The 18,402-nt window shown below is 40.8% G+C and overlaps 22 non-coding genes and 3 pseudogenes across 22 annotated transcripts; all 25 read left to right on the top strand.

The window, feature by feature from the left end:
• Nucleotides 1–1,125: 1,125 nt before the first annotated feature.
• LOC131970901 (U4 spliceosomal RNA) lies at nucleotides 1,126–1,266 on the top strand. The gene has a single exon (XR_009394305.1). It is a non-coding gene; the product is annotated as a U4 spliceosomal RNA (small nuclear RNA).
• Nucleotides 1,267–1,643: 377 nt separating this feature from the next.
• On the top strand, nucleotides 1,644–1,784 carry LOC131970787 (U4 spliceosomal RNA). Its single transcript, XR_009394207.1, has one exon. It is a non-coding gene; the product is annotated as a U4 spliceosomal RNA (small nuclear RNA).
• Nucleotides 1,785–2,157: 373 nt separating this feature from the next.
• LOC131970786 (U4 spliceosomal RNA) lies at nucleotides 2,158–2,298 on the top strand. Its single transcript, XR_009394206.1, has one exon. It is a non-coding gene; the product is annotated as a U4 spliceosomal RNA (small nuclear RNA).
• Nucleotides 2,299–2,675: 377 nt separating this feature from the next.
• Nucleotides 2,676–2,816, top strand: LOC131970811 (U4 spliceosomal RNA). Its single transcript, XR_009394229.1, has one exon. It is a non-coding gene; the product is annotated as a U4 spliceosomal RNA (small nuclear RNA).
• Nucleotides 2,817–3,189: 373 nt separating this feature from the next.
• LOC131970785 (U4 spliceosomal RNA) lies at nucleotides 3,190–3,330 on the top strand. Its single transcript, XR_009394205.1, has one exon. It is a non-coding gene; the product is annotated as a U4 spliceosomal RNA (small nuclear RNA).
• Nucleotides 3,331–3,707: 377 nt separating this feature from the next.
• On the top strand, nucleotides 3,708–3,848 carry LOC131970820 (U4 spliceosomal RNA). The gene has a single exon (XR_009394237.1). It is a non-coding gene; the product is annotated as a U4 spliceosomal RNA (small nuclear RNA).
• A 377-nt stretch (nucleotides 3,849–4,225) lies between these two features.
• On the top strand, nucleotides 4,226–4,339 carry LOC131970875 (U4 spliceosomal RNA; annotated as a pseudogene).
• A 1,948-nt stretch (nucleotides 4,340–6,287) lies between these two features.
• Nucleotides 6,288–6,428, top strand: LOC131970802 (U4 spliceosomal RNA). The gene has a single exon (XR_009394221.1). It is a non-coding gene; the product is annotated as a U4 spliceosomal RNA (small nuclear RNA).
• A 377-nt stretch (nucleotides 6,429–6,805) lies between these two features.
• On the top strand, nucleotides 6,806–6,946 carry LOC131970784 (U4 spliceosomal RNA). Its single transcript, XR_009394204.1, has one exon. It is a non-coding gene; the product is annotated as a U4 spliceosomal RNA (small nuclear RNA).
• Nucleotides 6,947–7,316: 370 nt separating this feature from the next.
• LOC131970843 (U4 spliceosomal RNA) lies at nucleotides 7,317–7,457 on the top strand. Its single transcript, XR_009394258.1, has one exon. It is a non-coding gene; the product is annotated as a U4 spliceosomal RNA (small nuclear RNA).
• A 373-nt stretch (nucleotides 7,458–7,830) lies between these two features.
• On the top strand, nucleotides 7,831–7,971 carry LOC131970783 (U4 spliceosomal RNA). The gene has a single exon (XR_009394203.1). It is a non-coding gene; the product is annotated as a U4 spliceosomal RNA (small nuclear RNA).
• Nucleotides 7,972–8,348: 377 nt separating this feature from the next.
• On the top strand, nucleotides 8,349–8,489 carry LOC131970804 (U4 spliceosomal RNA). The gene has a single exon (XR_009394223.1). It is a non-coding gene; the product is annotated as a U4 spliceosomal RNA (small nuclear RNA).
• Nucleotides 8,490–8,866: 377 nt separating this feature from the next.
• LOC131970868 (U4 spliceosomal RNA) lies at nucleotides 8,867–8,980 on the top strand (annotated as a pseudogene).
• A 1,948-nt stretch (nucleotides 8,981–10,928) lies between these two features.
• On the top strand, nucleotides 10,929–11,069 carry LOC131970900 (U4 spliceosomal RNA). The gene has a single exon (XR_009394304.1). It is a non-coding gene; the product is annotated as a U4 spliceosomal RNA (small nuclear RNA).
• Nucleotides 11,070–11,446: 377 nt separating this feature from the next.
• On the top strand, nucleotides 11,447–11,587 carry LOC131970933 (U4 spliceosomal RNA). Its single transcript, XR_009394336.1, has one exon. It is a non-coding gene; the product is annotated as a U4 spliceosomal RNA (small nuclear RNA).
• A 373-nt stretch (nucleotides 11,588–11,960) lies between these two features.
• Nucleotides 11,961–12,101, top strand: LOC131970932 (U4 spliceosomal RNA). The gene has a single exon (XR_009394334.1). It is a non-coding gene; the product is annotated as a U4 spliceosomal RNA (small nuclear RNA).
• Nucleotides 12,102–12,478: 377 nt separating this feature from the next.
• LOC131970874 (U4 spliceosomal RNA) lies at nucleotides 12,479–12,592 on the top strand (annotated as a pseudogene).
• Nucleotides 12,593–14,540: 1,948 nt separating this feature from the next.
• LOC131970899 (U4 spliceosomal RNA) lies at nucleotides 14,541–14,681 on the top strand. Its single transcript, XR_009394302.1, has one exon. It is a non-coding gene; the product is annotated as a U4 spliceosomal RNA (small nuclear RNA).
• A 354-nt stretch (nucleotides 14,682–15,035) lies between these two features.
• Nucleotides 15,036–15,176, top strand: LOC131970931 (U4 spliceosomal RNA). Its single transcript, XR_009394333.1, has one exon. It is a non-coding gene; the product is annotated as a U4 spliceosomal RNA (small nuclear RNA).
• Nucleotides 15,177–15,553: 377 nt separating this feature from the next.
• Nucleotides 15,554–15,694, top strand: LOC131970797 (U4 spliceosomal RNA). Its single transcript, XR_009394216.1, has one exon. It is a non-coding gene; the product is annotated as a U4 spliceosomal RNA (small nuclear RNA).
• Nucleotides 15,695–16,071: 377 nt separating this feature from the next.
• Nucleotides 16,072–16,212, top strand: LOC131970898 (U4 spliceosomal RNA). The gene has a single exon (XR_009394301.1). It is a non-coding gene; the product is annotated as a U4 spliceosomal RNA (small nuclear RNA).
• Nucleotides 16,213–16,589: 377 nt separating this feature from the next.
• Nucleotides 16,590–16,730, top strand: LOC131970796 (U4 spliceosomal RNA). Its single transcript, XR_009394215.1, has one exon. It is a non-coding gene; the product is annotated as a U4 spliceosomal RNA (small nuclear RNA).
• Nucleotides 16,731–17,100: 370 nt separating this feature from the next.
• Nucleotides 17,101–17,241, top strand: LOC131970897 (U4 spliceosomal RNA). The gene has a single exon (XR_009394300.1). It is a non-coding gene; the product is annotated as a U4 spliceosomal RNA (small nuclear RNA).
• A 377-nt stretch (nucleotides 17,242–17,618) lies between these two features.
• LOC131970840 (U4 spliceosomal RNA) lies at nucleotides 17,619–17,759 on the top strand. The gene has a single exon (XR_009394256.1). It is a non-coding gene; the product is annotated as a U4 spliceosomal RNA (small nuclear RNA).
• A 377-nt stretch (nucleotides 17,760–18,136) lies between these two features.
• On the top strand, nucleotides 18,137–18,277 carry LOC131970790 (U4 spliceosomal RNA). The gene has a single exon (XR_009394210.1). It is a non-coding gene; the product is annotated as a U4 spliceosomal RNA (small nuclear RNA).
• Nucleotides 18,278–18,402: the final 125 nt, after the last annotated feature.

Genomic DNA, 18,402 nt, shown 5'->3' with positions numbered 1-18,402 from the left:
CTAAAACTGTGCTCTTCTGTAGTGATGGCTGATCGAGGCTTTGTTGAAGCTTCGACACTTTATACAAAAGATGGTTCATTACTCAAAGCTTCAATGACACACAGTGCTCCAGTAGGACATCTAGTGGTCAATAAAATGAAGTGCAATCGAGACGTCTCATTGATTGGTTCATGCATTTGTTTTCAACTACACGACTGAATACAACAACAATGATGTTTTATAAGGCGTCCCGGTGGCTCACACCGGTAGAGCGCGTACCTCTAAGGTTGAGTGCTGCGGCGGACCCGGGTGCGAATCCGGCCTGAGGTCCCTTTTCACATGGGGCTGGCGCAAATACAGATTATATTATGGAATTTGGCAAATAATGTTTTGGGGTTCATTAGTAAAGAGGTTCATGGGTGGGTGGGGAAAGAGATTGTGCTTGAAAAACAGGGCAGTGACTGTGCTTGTGTCACTTGTTATGAATTTTTATTTAGAAACAACAGTTTTTCCACAGTTTTGGGATTCAAGCGGTTTCTTCTTTTCAATACAATTTCCCCAGCCTTGGAAATAACCTGTTCACACGGCACGGATGAGGCTGGGGTGCATCAGAAATGTTTAGCAACTTGATAAAGATTGGGATATACATTTTTGTGGTTTGCCCAGTATGTGAGCAGTTCTGAAGTTCTTTCTAGTGGAGGATCAGCGAGGTAGCGGTTCACTTCCACTGTTGGTGATTCGGTGACGTTCGAAGCACTTTGCTGCTTCGAACGTCACCGAATCACGTGACCAAACCACGCCTCGGCACAGTGCTTCGGGACGTTTGCTTCATGAGCTAGCGCGCATGTGTCGGAGCTTCAAGTGTCAGCGGACCATCACTACTCTTCTGGTCGTCTTTGATTACATATTTTTGTTCAATTCATTTCTGCCTGACCACAGAAATCTCAAAAAATAGGTTTTCCAAAGTGTCCAGTATTCCCCATAAAGGTGTGATTGTCAATTCATGAAAAAGGTGTGGTCTTTACCCATGAAGGCCAATCAGATGGTCCGTCAACAAGACTGTATACCCTATGGAGTGGGGACAATGCAACACGTGTGTTGTGAGTTTTTGACCGGGTGCCTTTCAAACATCTATTTTTCCTGGGCATTCTTGCGCAGAGGCAATTTCATAGTCAATGAAGTTCTACTGAGACGTGATTATTGCTAGTTGAAAACTTAAACCAATACCCCGCCAGGATGACTTGAAATATAGTCAGCCAAGGCAATTTTTGTTAGTCTCTAAGGAGACTTGACAGAATGCATAAAAGCAAACCCAATATGTTCTTAATGGTAGACTGGTACTATCATTTTTCTCTGTCGTTGTATTTTTCGTATGTTATTGCTAAAACTGTGCTCTTCTGGTCGTCCATCGACTTTGATTACATATTTTTGTTCAATTAATTTCTGCCTGACCACAGAAATCTCAAAAAATATGTTTTCCAAAGTGTCCAGTATTCCCCATAAAGGTGTGATTGTCAATTCATGAAAAAGGTGTGGTCTTTACCCATGAAGGCCAATCAGATGGTCCGTCAACCAGACTGTATACCCTATGGATTGGGGAAAATGCATCACGTGTGTTGTGAGTGTTTGACCGGGTGCCTTTCAAACATCTATTTTTCTTGGGCATTCTTGCGCAGAGGCAATTTCATAGTCAATGAAGTTCTACTGAGACGTGATTATTGCTAGTTGAAAACTTAAACCAATACCCCGCCAGGATGACTTGAAATACAGTCAGCCAAGGCAATTTTTGTTAGTCTCTAAGGAGACTTTACAGAATGTATGAAAGCAAACCCAATCTGTTCTTAATGGTAGACTGCTACTATAGTTTTTTCTGTTGTATTTTTCGTATGTTATTGCTAAAACTGTGCTCTTCTGGTCGTCCGTCATCTTTGATTACATATTTTTGTTCAATTAATTTCTGCCTGACCACAAAAATCTCAAAAAATATGTTTTCCAAAGTGTCCAGTATTCCCCATAAAGGTGTGATTGTCAATTCATGAAAAAGGGGTGGTCTTTGCCCATGAAGGCCAATCAGAGGGTCCGTCAACAAGACTCTATACCCTATGGAGTGGGGAAAATGCACCACGTGTGTTGTGAGTTTTTGACCGGGTGCCTTTCAAACATCTATTTTTCTTGGGCATTCTTGCGCAGAGGCAATTTCATAGTCAATGAAGTTCTACTGAGACGTGATTATTGCTAGTTGAAAACTTAAACCAATACCCCGCCAGGATGACTTGAAATACAGTCAGCCAAGGCAATTTTTGTTAGTCTCTAAGGAGACTTTACAGAATGTATGAAAGCAAACCCAATGTCTTCTTAATGGTAGACTGGTACTATAATTTTTCTCTGTCGTTGTATTTTTCGTATGTTATTGCTAAAACTGTGCTCTTCTGGTCGTCCATCGTCTTTGATTACATATTTTTGTTCAATTAATTTCTGCCTGACCACAGAAATCTCAAAAAATATGTTTTCCAAAGTGTCCAGTATTCCCCATACAGGTGTGATTGTCAATTCATGAAAAAGGGGTGGTCTTTGCCCATGAAGGCCAATCAGATGGTCCGTCAACAAGACTGTATACCCTATGGAGTGGGGAAAATGCACCACGTGTGTTGTGAGTGTTTGAGCGGGTGCCTTTCAAACATCTATTTTTTCTGGGCATTCTTGTGCAGAGGCAATTTCATAGTCAATGAAGTTCTACTGAGACGTGATTATTGCTAGTTGAAAACTTAAACCAATACCCCGTCAGGATGACTTGAAATACAGTCAACCATGGCAATTTTTGTTAGTCTCTAAGGAGACTTGACAGAATGTATGAAAGCAAACCCAATCTGTTCTTAATGGTAGACTGGTACTATAGTTTTTTCTGTTGTATTTTTCGTATGTTATTGCTAAAACTGTGCTCTTCTGGTCGTCCGTCGTCTTTGATTACATATTTTTGTTCAATTAATTTCTGCCTGACCACAAAAATCTCAAAAAATATGTTTTCCAAAGTGTCCAGTATTCCCCATAAAGGTGTGATTGTCAATTCATGAAAAAGGGGTGGTCTTTGCCCATGAAGGCCAATCAGATGGTCCGTCAACAAGACTGTATACCCTATGGAGTGGGGAAAATGCACCACGTGTGTTTTGAGTTTTTGACCGGGTGCCTTTCAAACATCTATTTTTCTTGGGCATTCTTGCGCAGAGGCAATTTCATAGTCAATGAAGTTCTACTGAGACGTGATTATTGCTAGTTGAAAACTTAAACCAATACCCCGCCAGGATGACTTGAAATACAGTCAGCCAAGGCAATTTTTGTTAGTCTCTAAGGAGACTTTACAGAATGTATGAAAGCAAACCCAATCTGTTCTTAATGGTAGACTGGTACTATAATTTTTCTCTGTCGTTGTATTTTTTGTATGTTATTGCTAAAACTGTGCTTTTCTGGTCGTCCGTCGTCTTCGATTACATATTTCTGTTCAATTAATTCCTGCCTGACCACAGAAATCTCAAAAATTAGGTTTCCCAAAGTGACCAGTATTCCCCATAAAGGTGTGATTGTCAGTTAATGAAAAAGGGGTGGTCTTTGCCCATGAAGGCCAATCAGATGGTCCGTCAACAAGACTGTATACCCTATGGAGTGGGGAAAATGCACCACGTGTGTTGTGAGTTTTTGACCGGGTGCCTTTCAAACATCTATTTTTCCCGGGCATTCTTGCGCAGAGGCAATTTCATAGTCAATGAAGTTCTACTGAGACGTGATTATTGCTAGTTGAAAACTTAAACCAATACCCCGCCAGGACGACTTGAAATACAGTCAGCCAAGGCAATTTTTGTTAGTCTCTAAGGAGACTTGACACAATGTATAAAAGCAAACCCAATCTGTTCTTAATGGTAGACTGGTACTATAATTTTTCTCTGTCGTTGTATTTTTCGTATGTTATTGCTAAAACTGTGCTCTTCTGGTCGTCCATCGTCTTTGATTACATATTTTTGTTCAATTAATTTCTGCCTGACCACAGAAATCTCAAAAAATATGTTTTCCAAAGTGTCCAGTATTCCCCATACAGGTGTGATTGTCAATTCATGAAAAAGGGGTGGTCTTTGCCCATGAAGGCCAATCAGATGGTCCGTCAACAAGACTGTATACCCTATGGAGTGGGGAAAATGCACCACGTGTGTTGTGAGTGTTTGACCGGGTGCCTTTTAAACATTTATTTTTTCTGGGCATTCTTGTGCAGAGGCAATTTCATAGTCAATGAAGTTCTACTGAGACGTGATTATTGCTAGTTGAAAACTTAAACCAATACCCCGTCAGGATGACTTGAAATACATAGTGATGGGTCGGATCGTGCCGATGCTTCGGAGCGTGTGTCGAGAAATCCCGGAAGTCTTTGGTGGAGCGCGTATCGACGCTTGTGTTGTTTAGGGCGAGTGACGTCATTGATGACGTTCGAAGCCTCGGTGGTTGAGGAAATGGTTCGACTTGTGCACCCCTGCCTCCTCAGTCCCATGCGAACGAGTTTTTTCGAAAGCTGGAGAGGTTGTCTCCAAAATAGAAACCGACTGAGTCCAAGCACAGTGGAGAAATTGTTGTTTTTAAACTGCAATCAATAAAGTCACAAGCATCTCTGCCCCGTGCTTTGAAAACACTGTAACATTTTTAACAAACACCTCATGTCCTATTGGATTTATTTTATCATTGTCTGAAATGATGCTGGTAAAGTAAATAATAATGATTATTATATATTATTATTAATAATTACTAATACACTGCTATTAGCATTACCCACATATTAATCAAAACAACAGATAAATAAAATCCACACTATATCAAATTAAGGTGTTTTTATTTCTGTTGGCAGTGATTATTCCCATGCACCAAGAGGCCTCACAAACAGCTCAAAGGTCAATGACAATTTGGACCAGCAGGGGGTTTGTGAGCACATGAAGCCTCAAGATATGAACCTTTTCTCGAACCAGTTGGCTGGAAAGGTTCAAGGCTTCATGAGGCTTCATCTACCCATCACTAGAAATACAGTCAGCCATGGCAATTTTTGTTAGTCTCTAAGGAGACTTGACAGAATGTATGAAAGCAAACCCAATCTGTTCTTAATAGTAGACTGGTACTATAGTTTTTTCTGTTGTATTTTTCGTATGTTATTGCTAAAACTGTGCTCTTCTGTAGTGATGGCTGATCGAGGCTTTGTTGAAGCTTCGACACTTTATACAAAAGATGGTTCATTACTCAAAGCTTCAATGACACACAGTGCTCCAGTAGGACATCTAGTGGTCAATAAAATGAAGTGCAATCGAGACGTCTCATTGATTGGTTCATGCATTTGTTTTCAACTACACGACTGAATACAACAACAATGATGTTTTATAAGGCGTCCCGGTGGCTCACACCGGTAGAGCGCGTACCTCTAAGGTTGAGTGCTGCGGCGGACCCGGGTGCGAATCCGGCCTGAGGTCCCTTTTCACATGGGGCTGGCGCAAATACAGATTATATTATGGAATTTGGCAAATAATGTTTTGGGGTTCATTAGTAAAGAGGTTCATGGGTGGGTGGGGAAAGAGATTGTGCTTGAAAAACAGGGCAGTGACTGTGCTTGTGTCACTTGTTATGAATTTTTATTTAGAAACAACAGTTTTTCCACAGTTTTGGGATTCAAGCGGTTTCTTCTTTTCAATACAATTTCCCCAGCCTTGGAAATAACCTGTTCACACGGCACGGATGAGGCTGGGGTGCATCAGAAATGTTTAGCAACTTGATAAAGATTGGGATATACATTTTTGTGGTTTGCCCAGTATGTGAGCAGTTCTGAAGTTCTTTCTAGTGGAGGATCAGCGAGGTAGCGGTTCACTTCCACTGTTGGTGATTCGGTGACGTTCGAAGCACTTTGCTGCTTCGAACGTCACCGAATCACGTGACCAAACCACGCCTCGGCACAGTGCTTCGGGACGTTTGCTTCATGAGCTAGCGCGCATGTGTCGGAGCTTCAAGTGTCAGCGGACCATCACTACTCTTCTGGTCGTCTTTGATTACATATTTTTGTTCAATTCATTTCTGCCTGACCACAGAAATCTCAAAAAATAGGTTTTCCAAAGTGTCCAGTATTCCCCATAAAGGTGTGATTGTCAATTCATGAAAAAGGTGTGGTCTTTACCCATGAAGGCCAATCAGATGGTCCGTCAACAAGACTGTATACCCTATGGAGTGGGGACAATGCAACACGTGTGTTGTGAGTTTTTGACCGGGTGCCTTTCAAACATCTATTTTTCCTGGGCATTCTTGCGCAGAGGCAATTTCTTAGTCAATGAAGTTCTACTGAGACGTGATTATTGCTAGTTGAAAACTTAAACCAATACCCCGCCAGGATGACTTGAAATATAGTCAGCCAAGGCAATTTTTGTTAGTCTCTAAGGAGACTTGACAGAATGCATAAAAGCAAACCCAATATGTTCTTAATGGTAGACTGGTACTATCATTTTTCTCTGTCGTTGTATTTTTCGTATGTTATTGCTAAAACTGTGCTCTTCTGGTCGTCCATCGTCTTTGATTACATATTTTTGTTCAATTAATTTCTGCCTGACCACAGAAATCTCAAAAAATATGTTTTCCAAAGTGTCCAGTATTCCCCATAAAGGTGTGATTGTCAATTCATGAAAAAGGTGTGGTCTTTACCCATGAAGGCCAATCAGATGGTCCGTCAACCAGACTGTATACCCTATGGATTGGGGAAAATGCACCACGTGTGTTGTGAGTGTTTGACCGGGTGCCTTTCAAACATCTATTTTTCTTGGGCATTCTTGCGCAGAGGCAATTTCATAGTCAATGAAGTTCTACTGAGACGTGATTATTGCTAGTTGAAAACTTAAACCAATACCCCGCCAGGATGACTTGAAATACAGTCAGCCAAGGCAATTTTTGTTAGTCTCTAAGGAGACTTTACAGAATGTATGAAAGCAAACCCAATCTGTTCTTAATGGTAGACTGCTACTATAGTTTTTCTCTGTCGTTGTATTTTTCGTATGTTATTGCTAAAACTGTGCTCTTCTGGTTGTCTTTGATTACATATTTTTGTTCAATTCATTTCTGCCTGACCACAGAAATCTCAAAAAATATGTTTTCCAAAGTGTCCAGTATTCCCCATAAAGGTGTGATTGTCAATTCAAGAAAAAGGTGTGGTCTTTACCCATGAAGGCCAATCAGATGGTCCGTCAACCAGACTGTATACCCTATGGAGTGGGGAAAATGCACCACGTGTGTTGTGAGTGTTTGACCGGGTGCCTTTCAAACATCTATTTCTCCTGGGTTTTCTAGTGCAGAGGCAATTTCATAGTCAATGAAGTTCTACTGAGACGTGATTATTGCTAGTTGAAAACTTAAACCCCTACCCCGTCAGGATGACTTGAAATACAGTCAGCCATGGCAATTTTTGTTAGTCTCTAAGGAGACTTGACAGAATGTATGAAAGCAAACCCAATCTGTTCTTAATGGTAGACTGCTACTATAGTTTTTTCTGTTGTATTTTTCGTATGTTATTGCTAAAACTGTGCTCTTCTGGTCGTCCGTCGTCTTTGATTACATATTTTTGTTCAATTAATTTCTGCCTGACCACAAAAATCTCAAAAAATATGTTTTCCAAAGTGTCCAGTATTCCCCATAAAGGTGTGATTGTCAATTCATGAAAAAGGGGTGGTCTTTGCCCATGAAGGCCAATCAGATGGTCCGTCAACAAGACTGTATACCCTATGGAGTGGGGAAAATGCACCACGTGTGTTGTGAGTTTTTGACCGGGTGCCTTTCAAACATCTATTTTTCTTGGGCATTCTTGCGCAGAGGCAATTTCATAGTCAATGAAGTTCTACTGAGACGTGATTATTGCTAGTTGAAAACTTAAACCAATACCCCGCCAGGATGACTTGAAATACAGTCAGCCAAGGCAATTTTTGTTAGTCTCTAAGGAGACTTTACAGAATGTATGAAAGCAAACCCAATCTGTTCTTAATGGTAGACTGGTACTATAATTTTTCTCTGTCGTTGTATTTTTTGTATGTTATTGCTGAAACTGTGCTTTTCTGGTCGTCCGTCGTCTTCGATTACATATTTCTGTTCAATTAATTCCTGCCTGACCACAGAAATCTCAAAAATTAGGTTTCCCAAAGTGACCAGTATTCCCCATAAAGGTGTGATTGTCAGTTAATGAAAAAGGGGTGGTCTTTGCCCATGAAGGCCAATCAGATGGTCCGTCAACAAGACTGTATACCCTATGGAGTGGGGAAAATGCACCACGTGTGTTGTGAGTTTTTGACCGGGTGCCTTTCAAACATCTATTTTTCCCGGGCATTCTTGCGCAGAGGCAATTTCATAGTCAATGAAGTTCTACTGAGACGTGATTATTGCTAGTTGAAAACTTAAACCAATACCCCGCCAGGACGACTTGAAATATAGTCAGCCAAGGCAATTTTTGTTAGTCTCTAAGGAGACTTGACACAATGTATAAAAGCAAACCCAATCTGTTCTTAATGGTAGACTGGTACTATAATTTTTCTCTGTCGTTGTATTTTTCGTATGTTATTGCTAAAACTGTGCTCTTCTGGTCGTCCATCGTCTTTGATTACATATTTTTGTTCAATTAATTTCTGCCTGACCACAGAAATCTCAAAAAATATGTTTTCCAAAGTGTCCAGTATTCCCCATACAGGTGTGATTGTCAATTCATGAAAAAGGGGTGGTCTTTGCCCATGAAGGCCAATCAGATGGTCCGTTAACAAGACTGTATACCCTATGGAGTGGGGAAAATGCACCACGTGTGTTGTGAGTGTTTGACCGGGTGCCTTTTAAACATTTATTTTTTCTGGGCATTCTTGTGCAGAGGCAATTTCATAGTCAATGAAGTTCTACTGAGACGTGATTATTGCTAGTTGAAAACTTAAACCAATACCCCGTCAGGATGACTTGAAATACATAGTGATGGGTCGGATCGTGCCGATGCTTCGGAGCGTGTGTCGAGAAATCCCGGAAGTCTTTGGTGGAGCGCGTATCGACGCTTGTGTTGTTTAGGGCGAGTGACGTCATTGATGACGTTCGAAGCCTCGGTGGTTGAGGAAATGGTTCGACTTGTGCACCCCTGCCTCCTCAGTCCCATGCGAACGAGTTTTTTCGAAAGCTGGAGAGGTTGTCTCCAAAATAGAAACCGACTGAGTCCAAGCACAGTGGAGAAATTGTTGTTTTTAAACTGCAATCAATAAAGTCACAAGCATCTCTGCCCCGTGCTTTGAAAACACTGTAACATTTTTAACAAACACCTCATGTCCTATTGGATTTATTTTATCATTGTCTGAAATGATGCTGGTAAAGTAAATAATAATGATTATTATATATTATTATTAATAATTACTAATACACTGCTATTAGCATTACCCACATATTAATCAAAACAACAGATAAATAAAATCCACACTATATCAAATTAAGGTGTTTTTATTTCTGTTGGCAGTGATTATTCCCATGCACCAAGAGGCCTCACAAACAGCTCAAAGGTCAATGACAATTTGGACCAGCAGGGGGTTTGTGAGCACATGAAGCCTCAAGATATGAACCTTTTCTCGAACCAGTTGGCTGGAAAGGTTCAAGGCTTCATGAGGCTTCATCTACCCATCACTAGAAATACAGTCAGCCATGGCAATTTTTGTTAGTCTCTAAGGAGACTTGACAGAATGTATGAAAGCAAACCCAATCTGTTCTTAATAGTAGACTGGTACTATAGTTTTTTCTGTTGTATTTTTCGTATGTTATTGCTAAAACTGTGCTCTTCTGTAGTGATGGCTGATCGAGGCTTTGTTGAAGCTTCGACACTTTATACAAAAGATGGTTCATTACTCAAAGCTTCAATGACACACAGTGCTCCAGTAGGACATCTAGTGGTCAATAAAATGAAGTGCAATCGAGACGTCTCATTGATTGGTTCATGCATTTGTTTTCAACTACACGACTGAATACAACAACAATGATGTTTTATAAGGCGTCCCGGTGGCTCACACCGGTAGAGCGCGTACCTCTAAGGTTGAGTGCTGCGGCGGACCCGGGTGCGAATCCGGCCTGAGGTCCCTTTTCACATGGGGCTGGCGCAAATACAGATTATATTATGGAATTTGGCAAATAATGTTTTGGGGTTCATTAGTAAAGAGGTTCATGGGTGGGTGGGGAAAGAGATTGTGCTTGAAAAACAGGGCAGTGACTGTGCTTGTGTCACTTGTTATGAATTTTTATTTAGAAACAACAGTTTTTCCACAGTTTTGGGATTCAAGCGGTTTCTTCTTTTCAATACAATTTCCCCAGCCTTGGAAATAACCTGTTCACACGGCACGGATGAGGCTGGGGTGCATCAGAAATGTTTAGCAACTTGATAAAGATTGGGATATACATTTTTGTGGTTTGCCCAGTATGTGAGCAGTTCTGAAGTTCTTTCTAGTGGAGGATCAGCGAGGTAGCGGTTCACTTCCACTGTTGGTGATTCGGTGACGTTCGAAGCACTTTGCTGCTTCGAACGTCACCGAATCACGTGACCAAACCACGCCTCGGCACAGTGCTTCGGGACGTTTGCTTCATGAGCTAGCGCGCATGTGTCGGAGCTTCAAGTGTCAGCGGACCATCACTACTCTTCTGGTCGTCTTTGATTACATATTTTTGTTCAATTCATTTCTGCCTGACCACAGAAATCTCAAAAAATAGGTTTTCCAAAGTGTCCAGTATTCCCCATAAAGGTGTGATTGTCAATTCATGAAAAAGGTGTGGTCTTTACCCATGAAGGCCAATCAGATGGTCCGTCAACAAGACTGTATACCCTATGGAGTGGGGACAATGCAACACGTGTGTTGTGAGTTTTTGACCGGGTGCCTTTCAAACATCTATTTTTCCTGGGCATTCTTGCGCAGAGGCAATTTCATAGTCAATGAAGTTCTACTGAGACGTGATTATTGCTAGTTGAAAACTTAAACCAATACCCCGCCAGGATGACTTGAAATATAGTCAGCCAAGGCAATTTTTGTTAGTCTCTAAGGAGACTTGACAGAATGCATAAAAGCAAACCCAATATGTTCTTAATGGTAGACTGGTACTATCATTTTTCTCTGTCGTTGTATTTTTCGTATGTTATTGCTAAAACTGTGCTCTTCTGGTCGTCCATCGACTTTGATTACATATTTTTGTTCAATTAATTTCTGCCTGACCACAGAAATCTCAAAAAATATGTTTTCCAAAGTGTCCAGTATTCCCCATAAAGGTGTGATTGTCAATTCATGAAAAAGGTGTGGTCTTTACCCATGAAGGCCAATCAGATGGTCCGTCAACCAGACTGTATACCCTATGGATTGGGGAAAATGCACCACGTGTGTTGTGAGTGTTTGACCGGGTGCCTTTCAAACATCTATTTTTCTTGGGCATTCTTGCGCAGAGGCAATTTCATAGTCAATGAAGTTCTACTGAGACGTGATTATTGCTAGTTGAAAACTTAAACCAATACCCCGCCAGGATGACTTGAAATACAGTCAGCCAAGGCAATTTTTGTTAGTCTCTAAGGAGACTTTACAGAATGTATGAAAGCAAACCCAATCTGTTCTTAATGGTAGACTGCTACTATAGTTTTTTCTGTTGTATTTTTCGTATGTTATTGCTAAAACTGTGCTCTTCTGGTCGTCCGTCATCTTTGATTACATATTTTTGTTCAATTAATTTCTGCCTGACCACAAAAATCTCAAAAAATATGTTTTCCAAAGTGTCCAGTATTCCCCATAAAGGTGTGATTGTCAATTCATGAAAAAGGGGTGGTCTTTGCCCATGAAGGCCAATCAGAGGGTCCGTCAACAAGACTCTATACCCTATGGAGTGGGGAAAATGCACCACGTGTGTTGTGAGTTTTTGACCGGGTGCCTTTCAAACATCTATTTTTCTTGGGCATTCTTGCGCAGAGGCAATTTCATAGTCAATGAAGTTCTACTGAGACGTGATTATTGCTAGTTGAAAACTTAAACCAATACCCCGCCAGGATGACTTGAAATACAGTCAGCCAAGGCAATTTTTGTTAGTCTCTAAGGAGACTTTACAGAATGTATGAAAGCAAACCCAATGTCTTCTTAATGGTAGACTGGTACTATAATTTTTCTCTGTCGTTGTATTTTTCGTATGTTATTGCTAAAACTGTGCTCTTCTGGTCGTCCATCGTCTTTGATTACATATTTTTGTTCAATTAATTTCTGCCTGACCACAGAAATCTCAAAAAATATGTTTTCCAAAGTGTCCAGTATTCCCCATACAGGTGTGATTGTCAATTCATGAAAAAGGGGTGGTCTTTGCCCATGAAGGCCAATCAGATGGTCCGTCAACAAGACTGTATACCCTATGGAGTGGGGAAAATGCACCACGTGTGTTGTGAGTGTTTGACCGGGTGCCTTTTAAACATTTATTTTTTCTGGGCATTCTTGTGCAGAGGCAATTTCATAGTCAATGAAGTTCTACTGAGACGTGATTATTGCTAGTTGAAAACTTAAACCAATACCCCGTCAGGATGACTTGAAATACATAGTGATGGGTCGGATCGTGCCGATGCTTCGGAGCGTGTGTCGAGAAATCCCGGAAGTCTTTGGTGGAGCGCGTATCGACGCTTGTGTTGTTTAGGGCGAGTGACGTCATTGATGACGTTCGAAGCCTCGGTGGTTGAGGAAATGGTTCGACTTGTGCACCCCTGCCTCCTCAGTCCCATGCGAACGAGTTTTTTCGAAAGCTGGAGAGGTTGTCTCCAAAATAGAAACCGACTGAGTCCAAGCACAGTGGAGAAATTGTTGTTTTTAAACTGCAATCAATAAAGTCACAAGCATCTCTGCCCCGTGCTTTGAAAACACTGTAACATTTTTAACAAACACCTCATGTCCTATTGGATTTATTTTATCATTGTCTGAAATGATGCTGGTAAAGTAAATAATAATGATTATTATATATTATTATTAATAATTACTAATACACTGCTATTAGCATTACCCACATATTAATCAAAACAACAGATAAATAAAATCCACACTATATCAAATTAAGGTGTTTTTATTTCTGTTGGCAGTGATTATTCCCATGCACCAAGAGGCCTCACAAACAGCTCAAAGGTCAATGACAATTTGGACCAGCAGGGGGTTTGTGAGCACATGAAGCCTCAAGATATGAACCTTTTCTCGAACCAGTTGGCTGGAAAGGTTCAAGGCTTCATGAGGCTTCATCTACCCATCACTAGAAATACAGTCAGCCATGGCAATTTTTGTTAGTCTCTAAGGAGACTTGACAGAATGTATGAAAGCAAACCCAATCTGTTCTTAATAGTAGACTGGTACTATAGTTTTTTCTGTTGTATTTTTCGTATGTTATTGCTAAAACTGTGCTCTTCTGTAGTGATGGCTGATCGAGGCTTTGTTGAAGCTTCGACACTTTATACAAAAGATGGTTCATTACTCAAAGCTTCAATGACACACAGTGCTCCAGTAGGACATCTAGTGGTCAATAAAATGAAGTGCAATCGAGACGTCTCATTGATTGGTTCATGCATTTGTTTTCAACTACACGACTGAATACAACAACAATGATGTTTTATAAGGCGTCCCGGTGGCTCACACCGGTAGAGCGCGTACCTCTAAGGTTGAGTGCTGCGGCGGACCCGGGTGCGAATCCGGCCTGAGGTCCCTTTTCACATGGGGCTGGCGCAAATACAGATTATATTATGGAATTTGGCAAATAATGTTTTGGGGTTCATTAGTAAAGAGGTTCATGGGTGGGTGGGGAAAGAGATTGTGCTTGAAAAACAGGGCAGTGACTGTGCTTGTGTCACTTGTTATGAATTTTTATTTAGAAACAACAGTTTTTCCACAGTTTTGGGATTCAAGCGGTTTCTTCTTTTCAATACAATTTCCCCAGCCTTGGAAATAACCTGTTCACACGGCACGGATGAGGCTGGGGTGCATCAGAAATGTTTAGCAACTTGATAAAGATTGGGATATACATTTTTGTGGTTTGCCCAGTATGTGAGCAGTTCTGAAGTTCTTTCTAGTGGAGGATCAGCGAGGTAGCGGTTCACTTCCACTGTTGGTGATTCGGTGACGTTCGAAGCACTTTGCTGCTTCGAACGTCACCGAATCACATGACCAAACCACGCCTCGGCACAGTGCTTCGGGACGTTTGCTTCATGAGCTAGCGCGCATGTGTCGGAGCTTCAAGTGTCAGCGGACCATCACTACTCTTCTGGTCGTCTTTGATTACATATTTTTGTTCAATTCATTTCTGCCTGACCACAGAAATCTCAAAAAATAGGTTTTCCAAAGTGTCCAGTATTCCCCATAAAGGTGTGATTGTCAATTCATGAAAAAGGTGTGGTCTTTACCCATGAAGGCCAATCAGATGGTCCGTCAACAAGACTGTATACCCTATGGAGTGGGGACAATGCAACACGTGTGTTGTGAGTTTTTGACCGGGTGCCTTTCAAACATCTATTTTTCCTGGGCATTCTTGCGCAGAGGCAATTTCATAGTCAATGAAGTTCTACTGAGACGTGATTATTGCTAGTTGAAAACTTAAACCAATACCCCGCCAGGATGACTTGAAATATAGTCAGCCAAGGCAATTTTTGTTAGTCTCTAAGGAGACTTGACAGAATGCATAAAAGCAAACCCAATATGTTCTTAATGGTAGACTGGTACTATCATTTTTCTCTGTCGTTGTATTTTTCGTATGTTATTGCTAAAACTGTGCTCTTCTGGTCGTCCATCGTCTTTGATTACATATTTTTGTTCAATTAATTTCTGCCTGACCACAGAAATCTCAAAAAATATGTTTTCCAAAGTGTCCAGTATTCCCCATAAAGGTGTGATTGTCAATTCATGAAAAAGGGGTGGTCTTTGCCCATGAAGGCCAATCAGATGGTCTGGAGTGGGGAAAATGCACCACGTGTGTTGTGAGTTTTTGACCGGGTGCCTTTCAAACATCTATTTTTCTTGGGCATTCTTGCGCAGAGGCAATTTCATAGTCAATGAAGTTCTACTGAGACGTGATTATTGCTAGTTGAAAACTTAAACCAATACCCCGCCAGGATGACTTGAAATACAGTCAGCCAAGGCAATTTTTGTTAGTCTCTAAGGAGACTTGACAGAATGTATAAAAGCAAACCCAATATGTTCTTAATGGTAGACTGGTACTATCATTTTTCTCTGTCGTTGTATTTTTTGTATGTTATTGCTAAAACTGTGCTCTTCTGGTCGTCCGTCGTCTTTGATTACATATTTTTGTTCAATTAATTTCTGCCTGACCACAAAAATCTCAAAAAATATGTTTTCCAAAGTGTCCAGTATTCCCCATAAAGGTGTGATTGTCAATTCATGAAAAAGGGGTGGTCTTTGCCCATGAAGGCCAATCAGATGGTCCGTCAACAAGACTGTATACCCTATGGAGTGGGGAAAATGCACCACGTGTGTTGTGAGTTTTTGACCGGGTGCCTTTCAAACATCTATTTTTCCTGGGCATTCTTGCGCAGAGGCAATTTCATAGTCAATGAAGTTCTACTGAGACGTGATTATTGCTAGTTGAAAACTTAAACCAATACCCCGCCAGGATGACTTGAAATACAGTCAGCCAAGGCAATTTTTGTTAGTCTCTGAGGAGACTTTACAGAATGTATGAAAGCAAACCCAATCTGTTCTTAATGGTAGACTGGTACTATAGTTTTTCTCTGTCGTTGTATTTTTCGTATGTTATTGCTAAAACTGTGCTTTTCTGGTCGTCCGTCGTCTTCGATTACATATTTCTGTTCAATTAATTCCTGCCTGACCACAGAAATCTCAAAAATTAGGTTTCCCAAAGTGACCAGTATTCCCCATAAAGGTGTGATTGTCAGTTAATGAAAAAGGGGTGGTCTTTGCCCATGAAGGCCAATCAGATGGTCCGTCAACAAGACTGTATACCCTATGGAGTGGGGAAAATGCACCACGTGTGTTGTGAGTTTTTGACCGGGTGCCTTTCAAACATCTATTTTTCCTGGGCATTCTTGCGCAGAGGCAATTTCATAGTCAATGAAGTTCTACTGAGACGTGATTATTGCTAGTTGAAAACTTAAACCAATACCCCGCCAGGATGACTTGAAATATAGTCAGCCAAGGCAATTTTTGTTAGTCTCTAAGGAGACTTGACAGAATGTATAAAAGCAAACCCAATATGTTCTTAATGGTAGACTGGTACTATCATTTTTCTCTGTCGTTGTATTTTTTGTATGTTATTGCTAAAACTGTGCTCTTCTGGTCGTCCGTCGTCTTTGATTACATATTTTTGTTCAATTAATTTCTGCCTGACCACAAAAATCTCAAAAAATATGTTTTCCAAAGTGTCCAGTATTCCCCATAAAGGTGTGATTGTCAATTCATGAAAAAGGGGTGGTCTTTGCCCATGAAGGCCAATCAGATGGTCCGTCAACAAGACTGTATACCCTATGGAGTGGGGAAAATGCACCACGTGTGTTGTGAGTTTTTGACCGGGTGCCTTTCAAACATCTATTTTTCGTGGGCATTCTTGCGCAGAGGCAATTTCATAGTCAATGAAGTTCTACTGAGACGTGATTATTGCTAGTTGAAAACTTAAACCAATACCCCGCCAGGATGACTTGAAATACAGTCAGCCAAGGCAATTTTTGTTAGTCTCTGAGGAGACTTTACAGAATGTATGAAAGCAAACCCAATCTGTTCTTAATGGTAGACTGGTACTATAGTTTTTCTCTGTCGTTGTATTTTTCGTATGTTATTGCTAAAACTGTGCTCTTCTGGTTGTCTTTGATTACATATTTTTGTTCAATTCATTTCTGCCTGACCACAGAAATCTCAAAAAATAGGTTTTCCAAAGTGTCCAGTATTCCCCATAAAGGTGTGATTGTCAATTCATGAAAAAGGTGTGGTCTTTACCCATGAAGGCCAATCAGATGGTCCGTCAACCAGACTGTATACCCTATGGAGTGGGGAAAATGCACCACGTGTGTTGTGAGTTTTTGACCGGGTGCCTTTCAAACATCTATTTTTCCTGGGCATTCTTGCGCAGAGGCAATTTCATAGTCAATGAAGTTCTACTGAGACGTGATTATTGCTAGTTGAAAACTTAAACCAATACCCCGCCAGGATGACTTGAAATATAGTCAGCCAAGGCAATTTTTGTTAGTCTCTAAGGAGACTAGACAGAATGCATAAAAGCAAACCCAATATGTTCTTAATGGTAGACTGGTACTATCATTTTTCTCTGTCGTTGTATTTTTCGTATGTTATTGCTAAAACTGTGCTCTTCTGGTCGTCCATCGTCTTTGATTACATATTTTTGTTCAATTAATTTCTGCCTGACCACAAAAATCTCAAAAAATATGTTTTCCAAAGTGTCCAGTATTCCCCATAAAGGTGTGATTGTCAATTCATGAAAAAGGGGTGGTCTTTGCCCATGAAGGCCAATCAGATGGTCCGTCAACAAGACTGTATACCCTATGGAGTGGGGAAAATGCACCACGTGTGTTGTGAGTTTTTGACCGGGTGCCTTTCAAACATCTATTTTTCTTGGGCATTCTTGCGCAGAGGCAATTTCATAGTCAATGAAGTTCTACTGAGACGTGCTGATTGCTAGTTGAAAACTTAAACCAATACCCCGCCAGGATGACTTGAAATACAGTCAGCCAAGGCAATTTTTGTTAGTCTCTAAGGAGACTTTACAGAATGTATGAAAGCAAACCCAATCTGTTCTTAATGGTAGACTGGTACTATAATTTTTCTCTGTCGTTGTATGTTTTGTATGTTATTGCTAAAACTGTGCTTTTCTGGTCGTCCGTCGTCTTCGATTACATATTTCTGTTCAATTAATTCCTGCCTGACCACAGAAATCTCAAAAATTAGGTTTCCCAAAGTGACCAGTATTCCCCATAAAGGTGTGATTGTCAGTTAATGAAAAAGGGGTGGTCTTTGCCCATGAAGGCCAATCAGATGGTCCGTCAACAAGACTGTATACCCTATGGAGTGGGGAAAATGCACCACGTGTGTTGTGAGTTTTTGACCGGGTGCCTTTCAAACATCTATTTTTCCCGGGCATTCTTGCGCAGAGGCAATTTCATAGTCAATGAAGTTCTACTGAGACGTGATTATTGCTAGTTGAAAACTTAAACCAATATCCCGCCAGGATGACTTGAAATACAGTCAGCCAAGGCAATTTTTGTTAGTCTCTAAGGAGACTTTACAGAATGTATGAAAGCAAACCCAATCTGTTCTTAATGGTAGACTGCTACTATAGTTTTTTCTGTTGTATTTTTCGTATGTTATTGCTAAAACTGTGCTCTTCTGGTCGTCCGTCGTCTTT

The sequence above is a fragment of the Centropristis striata genome, chromosome 4 (assembly GCF_030273125.1).
Source record: "Centropristis striata isolate RG_2023a ecotype Rhode Island chromosome 4, C.striata_1.0, whole genome shotgun sequence".
Lineage (NCBI taxonomy): Eukaryota > Metazoa > Chordata > Actinopteri > Perciformes > Serranidae > Centropristis > Centropristis striata.
This window is presented reverse-complemented; position numbering and strand designations above follow the sequence as displayed.